Here is a 9,233-nt window from a genome sequence, read left to right as displayed (position 1 = left end):
AAACAATGAAAATCGTCGATTGGTTCCGACAAAATACGTATACGCACACGTGGGTCATTTCAATATTATAGGGGTGAACGAATAAGTGACGCTCAATTTTGCGATAACATTGCAATTTAGCGAATACTGCCATTATTGTTATAGGTATTACACCAAGCACTTTCGGCATTCCACACAACAACAACGATATGTACCTATATTATATATATATATATAATATTCATAATTGTGGTTTATTAAAATATATTATACAACCCGGTCGCGCCGATTACCTATACTTGGCCAATTATACCGAGTTCGCGTGTCGTAATAGCCAATCAATGTGAGTATTTGTCGAAGGTGACGAGCTCGTCGAGCGTATAGGTTATACCTAAATATACCTAAGAAACGTATTGATAATGTCAAAATCGCATAATTCGCCCTATCTACGCTTGTTGGTGGACACAAATCTTAATCTAAGAACTGACGTATAAACTCCCGGGATTCAAGGATTGTACTATTGTAGATTTGAATCGATTAAACGTAGTGATTATTATTATAGAAATGCGTGTCATTACAACTAATATTTTTAGAAACAATTTTGCTTAATAATTTGCAGTAGAAAAAGGAGGTGTTCATTTGAAAAAAGAAAGTTACAGCTGGATATTCCTTAATAAGTAATTCAAAAAATCTCAAGAATTTGAAAATATGGTATTTAATACTGCCGAGATAATCCTTTGGTATATTTTCGAACGTGGTTCCAATTATTCTTTGAGTAAAATCTATGAAATTTTCAAAATATATCGGTTGAGTACTTTTTGATTATATATATAATCATTCGTTTATAATGTATATAAATAGATTATAAAAGTATCTTTTAGTTCTGTAACAAATAGAAACCCTGTATAGAAATAAAACAATATTTGATTATTGTGTGCCAAAATGAAATTCGTATATAAGTCACCCAATATAGGGGTTGAAAAACAAAGTTATAAGCACTTCCCGAGTTTCAATTAATATGTGTGAATAATTTGGTGCCAATTGGTTCGATAGTTTTCAATTATATCCCCATCAAAACGTACAACAATTAATAATTTTTATATAAATATTATAAATAAATAGATTATATTATATTTTAAATGATGCATTTAATTTGGGTTTAATTTTTATAACTTTTAAGGATATATGTGTATAATATGTGTTATAAATCGCTTTGTTTTTTTTTTTTTTTACAAAATGTACTTTAAGAGAATTTTTTTATACTAAATATTGGGTAGTATGGTGAATTTTATCAGTTTATGTTTACACATTATTGGTAATTTTTTATAATGTAACTACACTTACTTTTACATTTTATTTTACGATACACATTTACTTGTCAACAGTATAGTAATGGTCCATTAAGATTTTTAAATGTTTTGACTGAAGTTGCATAATAGTCTCAAATATTTTACATATTATATAATGCAACATACAACATGTACTATAGCGTGTGAGTATTCGATAAAATTATAGTAATTTTTAAACAGTTTATGTACAATATACTTGTTAGTTTTTTTTCTAATATTGCCAACTATTGAGTTGTTGGATATATGTATAAAAATTAATAATTGACAAACCTACTTAAATAAACAACGCAAACACGCGGAGTAAGAACGGTGAATTTTCATGCAATAAACTGTGCACGGCGATCATAATTCATAATAATATAATAGCAATAAAGTAGTGCATTCTTCGTTTTGTCAATAATGTCAATAAGTATCGTAAATATTAAATTATTACAATAGGCGCAGATATTTGTTTCACGGCGACTAAGTCCATTCTAAAGAATCAGGGGCTAACAATTATTGACTGTAATAGTCCACCACCGATGCAAAGCGAAAAAATTCAGTCAAATAATAAACGGTTTAAACATTATTTTACCTTCTGTTATAACTCATAATAAACGGTATAAACATCATTGTATTTAAAGTAAAACATCGAATGTGTTATATAAAATCAAAATCTATAATAAATTACGTTCAGATATATAATAGTGAAACCCAACCTATATATATTGCAAGTATTACAAATATGAAATAAATTATTATTTAAACGGAAGAATAAAAATTATTAAAAGAAATTTTTTAAGTTTAAATATACATACTTTCCTATGTGTTTGATGTAGTTTTTTTTAACTAATCAGCACAACTAAAAGATTAACGATGATTTTTGTGCTAAAAAAAGTAGTTACGAACCCACTTGGTATAATAATAGTATGTATTTATCATAGTCGTTCTGTGGGCGAACGAGTCTTAGACGTAACGACATGCAGTGCCGTAACTTGGTATATATTGGTGGGTGTGCAAGCTAATATTATAGAGCCCATTTAGCCAAGGACCTAAATATGTAATAGATCCTTAAAAATATAACTTTCTGTTTGTAGCTTTATACATTATTGTACACAGTACACAGATGGATGAGGAGCAAAATGACTAGCAGCTCCTAAAACAATCTATTGGTTTTACAATTACATTAGGATAAAATTGGGAAACATCAATAATGTTTTGTATAAAACTATAAATATTAAAATATGTTTCCATATTTGTACCATTACTTTTTTGTGCTTATTGTATTTTTGTTACAAATGTCACAACACAAGGTGATTTTTCAAACATGCTTACCTCATTTTTATGCTTAAAATATGTGTGTATTCAAATTCTGATTTTTTTTTAATTTTTAAATGTAATTATAGACAATATTTTCGAGTACTTATATTTTTCACAACATTTAAGAAGTATTTTGTATTCCTGTGGCGATATCAACTTTTTTTTTTTAATGAGAACATATATGTTTCATGTTTTAAAGCAAAATGTGAATCAGGTAATTTTCTGAAAATGTTGACGTATTGTAATAGAAATTTGAACGAAAATTTTCGGAATTTTTTATTATACTTTAAATACTAAAGAATGAGGATAATAGTCTATGTTTTGAAAACTGTCAGGTGCAATATTAATCCATGAGCATTTAGTAATAAGTAGTAATTATTAACGAATAGTTATATTGCATACCGAATTATAATTATCGAGCTCGTATCCATTTACAAATTATTTTTGTATAATAGATTATTATCCTTAGTTCTTAGTATTTAAAGTAGAATAATTCCGGAAGTTCAAAATTTTCAGAAAAATTACTTGATTCACATTTTGCTTTAAAACATAATATTATGTTCTCATTTGAAAAACCAATGTTATGCCACAGGATACTTCTAAAATGTTGTGAACAATTTAAGTACTCGAAACTATCGTCTTTAATTACATTTAAAAATTCCAAAACTCAGAATTTGAATGTGTACATAATTTAAGCATACAAATGGGGCGAGCATGCTTAAAAAGTTACCTTATAATATATAGTATACTTATATGAAACGTGTTGTGGTGGGTGGCGCGGTGCGATAAACTATTTGGCATGCATTAATTTTATACAAAATCCTTCTATTTTTAGATAGTAAAAAATAATTTAATTTCTAAATACACAAAATTGTTATTATTAGCATTATTGAATAATATTGAATAATAATGCTCCTATAGTCTAAACATTTTTCATTCTGATCAGACATATAATAAATTGTAACCATAATAATATTTAGAAAAAAAAGTTAGTTTTAAAAATTTAGGGCCCAGCTGCCCGGGGCCCAGGGGTTTTGTGCACCACTAGCACCCCCGGTAGTTGCGACACTGACGCCGTGCCTTACCAAATCGTCGGCCAAAATGAAAACGATGTTCGGCTTGGAAGTCTGAGGTCGGGCTGGTTGCAAGACGGCGGCCAACGCGACCAGGAACCACAGTGACGACCGTGTAACTTCCATGAGTCCTCAAGCGTGTGGGCGGCGGTGACGGCGACTGTGCGAGTGACTACGACGAAATTTGAGCGAATGTGTTTAGATATCGAACGCGATTATGGCGGCCTAGCTAAGATCGGTTTTCCGAACGGCGACGGCGGTGGAGTGAATAAAATAATAATATTGATATAACGTCAAAAAACAACGGGTTTTCCCTCTTCTTTTTTTCCTATATATGTGCCCTAATTCGCGTATGGACGGAAAAGAAAAATCGCTACTGCGGCTACCGTCGGCAAAGTGTGCCGCCGATAAATATTATTATATTGTTGTGATATTATACCTTTTCACAGACTATTCGACGTGGGTATTATACACCTATGCAATATATATATATATATATATATATATGTGTGTGTGTGTGTGTGTGTGTGTGTGTGTGTGCGTATATTAAATGTTTCGGCACGATTTACACGGTGTAGCGCGATTCGCGGGTATCTCGATTATATTTCAGTAAGTATAATATATTTTATCACAATATTATGCTTGCAAATGGAAATAACATTATTTGTTACCTACATATATGCGCGCGTTGAATTATTTCGAATATACCCGGAAGACTCGCGAAATGTAAACGGACACGACCGGAGCGCTTGTGCCGACTGGACTGCGTCCGGTAACGAATTCGCGATACCTATTTATACTAACGCTTGATATGCGACCATCGCTGGCCAGTGATTTTTCTCTCATTATCCGTCTTCCGCCAATAGTCCTAATGTTGTGTCCTCGTACAGTAAAATACTTAATGTTTGTGGCGATGAGCTCAAAACACGGTTATTATACGTACGAACATACGATTATGATATTCGGATTATCCTTATCCTTATGTACTGATAAATATCCTAACCTGTGTTAAGTTAGAATATTATCAATAGATTATTATGTACCTATATAATATATGGCTAAACAAATAATTCTGTAGTTTTTGCTATTGAAAAGTATCGAAGGTTAAAACTACACAGTTTCATAATAATTAGACTAATTAATAGGTTTTTGATTTGAAAGCAAATTACATTTTATGTTTGGTTAATGATAAAAAAATAATTCTTAAACAAAAATGCGTTTCATTTAATTTCTAATGCGTAAACGTGTTTTCCGTTTTCCGTTTTCGTTGCATTTTGGAAGCCTATGGATTTTTTTTCGCTATTTCTGGGACTCTAGATTTTAATGTCTAATATAAATATAAATATTATATTTATAAATGCTTTTTAAGCATTAAATATAATCTTTTTAACTATAATTATATCTGTAGCTGATATACTATTTAAAAAGATGCCCATAAATTGTTTGGAAAAATCTTTTCAAACAAAAAAATCACTTAAACTACAGTCATGATTCATGTAGTTAAGAAAACTAAATATATACAAGACATAAAATTCATAATATCTTTTAATGTTTTATTTTTTGATAGATTTTTATTATTATTATTTATTTATTTATTTATTTGACAAACTATCAATATGAAACCTACTTAAATAAAATTTATAATCAATAATCATGGCAAATTGTTAATTTATAAGAATTTCTAACATTAAGTATCATCATGAAACTATAACGATTCATGATTTTGTTTATTTTATCTGTATACCGTTTACAATAAACTTATAAATTTTAATATATAGTATATAATAATATAATAATAGATAAGCAGAAAACACTGATGGGACGTATCACTATATATTAAAAAGATCGTGTGCCGTGGTGCGTATTATTTTAATACAATATCTATAATAAATAAAGTAAAAATTGTTTACTTTTCTACCTTTCTTTCTAAGCCTGTGACATGTAATGAATTTTGATCGATAGAGTCGTCAGACACCAGGCAAAGATTGCAGTGATACTTCAAAATGTCGTTTCATTTTATGCAGATACCTGCTAGTAAACTCTCGAATGTTGTAAGTGTTGTTCTTAACCTATATAAGTATATAATAGTCCATAAACGTAAAAATACAAATTCTTACAATGTTGGACGATGACTCTTATTATATTCGTATTTCGTACACATAGGCATCTATACATAATACATATTATACACTGTAAACCTATTCGTTGTCGTTGAGTCCACGTTTGTTCATAATAGAAGAATATATATAGTGTAATATTTTGTCAAGTACAATGTAAAAATAATGCATCATGTATAATGTAAATAATACAAATGTATACAAATAAGTACTTACATGTTTTTAAAATAATATCTCTGCGTTTAAGTTCCTAACTTTCCGAATTCTCGCGATTTGATTTTTAATCATGTATCTCAGATGACAGACATAATAATGTATTATTCGCATTGCTTTTTCAACTTAACTCAATCTAGTAGTCTAATTGAATTACATTTATAACAATTATCGATGAATCATGTATCATCAGTAAACAATAAATACATTAGTTAGCTGTTATCGTAATAATATCTTATATTATTTTATATTTATTATGACCATAAATGCATAAATCATAAATCATAATACATTTAAGATTGTTTATGCATTAAATCTAATGTCTAGGGAAAAAATTTATGTAACAAAAAAAATGCAATATTTTTTAATTTTTCTATTTTACAAGGTGAAAACTATAACGGAGTGACGTGTTCACGCAAGTACACATTCAAAATTTTTCATGTTGAATATTTAAAAGACAAAATTATATTTCCTACTTTTCCCGTCATAATTTATTCCTTACAATAATTAATTTTTTTTCAAAATAAATAAACCTCAATATTAAAACATAAGATCAGTAATATATTTTTTTGCCTACCATAACTCATAAAACATACTAAGAGTATGTTATTAATAATCTTATGTTTTTTCTAAAAGGGATAAACTAAAGGTTTTCAAAAAACAAAATGTAAAATTTACATGAACAATAAATAATGAGCCAAACTCAATATGTATAAACTCATAAGTCATTAGTTATAAAAAAATAATTTGTAATGAATAACATTGAACTACAATATTTATCAAACAAACCATTTTTGATGCAAAGATATTATTACTACAGTTCATTATAAAATAATACAGATTAAATCATAATTAATTGAATTCAAAATGAAAAAAAAATTTTTTTTCGTCTTACAACCATTATCAACGTAAGATTTATCGTGTAAAATACAAACACAGACAATGTGTTCTTTATTTATCATTAGTGTAAACGTGTAGTATATATATGTAATGTGTATTTAATCTTATAATCTTTCCGTTGTTTGTCTTTATGATAATTCACATTAAATCAATTAAAAGTTGCTACAACACAATAACATAACATTTTTACATTTTAAATCAAATAAAACAAAACTCTTTATCGTTAAATTGTTTGTATAAAGAATGCCCTTCAGAATCTTATTTTATTCAGGAAACTATGTTAAACCACCACATTAAAAAAACGATTGAGATTCTATGTTATCTATTATTGTATTACCTATACGTATTATTACTGTTGTTACTGTTTGATTTATTAAATTTCGTTATGATGACCGGTTTTTGAGAATAGCTCAATAATACATCATTTCCTGGTAGTTCTATCACATAACATCACTTAGTATCTATATGTTCTTACTTCTTAACCTAATCACATTATGTGTTTATACCTACGAGTATATGATAATTTTTAGAATATTTGCGATATTATATTATACCTACTTTTAATATTTTATTCATGGTTTACCTACTTGTACAGACGTTTTTAGATAAATAAATGCTAATATAAAATGTTTATTAGTTGACCTGATGACTTATTTTGTGCGGGATATTTTTGCAGAATACATGAATAATATGTTTTATGCCACTAGAAGATCCTTTACCACCCGCGAAAGTTATTGTATTAATTTTAATGTTGAATACTGATTACTGGTTGACCCCAAGAATCTGACCATTCTTGTTGATGGCGTTTATTTTTATAATGATTTGATCACCTTTTTAGGCTAAAAAGTCACTCAAAAACCTTGAAAAGTTTTGAAAAATAATTATTTGTTTTTTGAAAGGGCAATTTTTGTATTTTTCAAAAATGTGATTTATTATTAAAAAATCAAATTTTAAACGAATTTACAAATAAAGGAAAGAAATAGTTTTAAACCGGAAAATGTCTCGTATTTTATATTTCAAATAAGTAGTTTCTTGGTTTTACAAAACTATAATAATGTATATGTAAGTAATATTTAACTTAGTAATTTTTACAAACTATGAAATTTCGATTGATTAATATTAATTATTATTTTCAAATAATCATAGCCCCCGTATTAAACTTATTAATTGCTATACTCGTAATCTATTTTATAACAAACCTATAGTTATTTTTGGTATACAAAATTAAATAAATCAAAAACTATACATTATATAGGTACATTTAAAAAAATAAATTATTTATTTAACAGTTTACAGGAAAAAACAGTGAATAATGTTGGGAAAAAGAGAGATTGGTATCATCATAGAATATTGTTTATTAAAATAACGAAATCTAAGTATTTGAAAATAAGGCCATTAAGTTTACCTATATCCACTTGAAAATTCTTAAACTCAGCATTTAGATGAAAGAACCATTAAATAAAAATACCTCATCTATATGTTCCTTGCATTATGTATTTTTATTCATTTAAAAAAAATAAAAAAAAACCAAAATAGGACCGGAAGGCTGGGAAAAACATAGTCCAAAGATTATGATAGTAATGTAATAATAATTACACACACATATTATTATTTATGATACTCTATTGTCCTCGGAGGTATATAATAACCTAATGACTAATATAGTAATATATTTAATTAATAGACGTTGAATGTAGATACACGGGAAAAACTCATCACTGGCGGTACACGCGTAATATATAATATTATATATTATTGTGATATGTGTTACTATGACACGAGATAATCTATTAGTACAATCGCGGAGTACGAAAAAAGTATATATAATATAAGAATGTCCCTTTTTCCGACAACAAAAAGCCGTCAAGGTCGGAAGTGTACAAGACTTACGGTGCTGGACAAGACGTGTAATTAGTGTTACTCCGGCGTATAACAATGAGTTTCCCGACACGGCCGTTTTCGTCGAGATATATATTATGCACAGGCGTCGTGTACGCATCATCAATTTCTTCTTCTTAAACGCTGCACGATTCATAAACCATAACGATTATTGTATACACAATATATTTTGCGAACCGACAACGTTCCCATTATACATACATATAGGTCCTCGCATAATTCGCAGTTAGGTGTACCTGTCCAGGTGGGTACGCGATTCGTTGTAGGCATGTGGAATGATGTTTTCGCACTTAAGGTCATCACAGTCTTTCTGTTCGCTCGCGTTATTTTCTCAAGGAAGTGGATTGCGCTTGGATTAACACCGTCAATAAGATCATCATCATTATCACCGTTGCCGCCACACG

The sequence above is a fragment of the Rhopalosiphum maidis genome, chromosome 3 (assembly GCF_003676215.2).
Source record: "Rhopalosiphum maidis isolate BTI-1 chromosome 3, ASM367621v3, whole genome shotgun sequence".
Lineage (NCBI taxonomy): Eukaryota > Metazoa > Arthropoda > Insecta > Hemiptera > Aphididae > Rhopalosiphum > Rhopalosiphum maidis.
The sequence above is the reverse complement of the archived record's forward strand: the minus strand, read 5'-3'. Positions refer to the sequence as shown.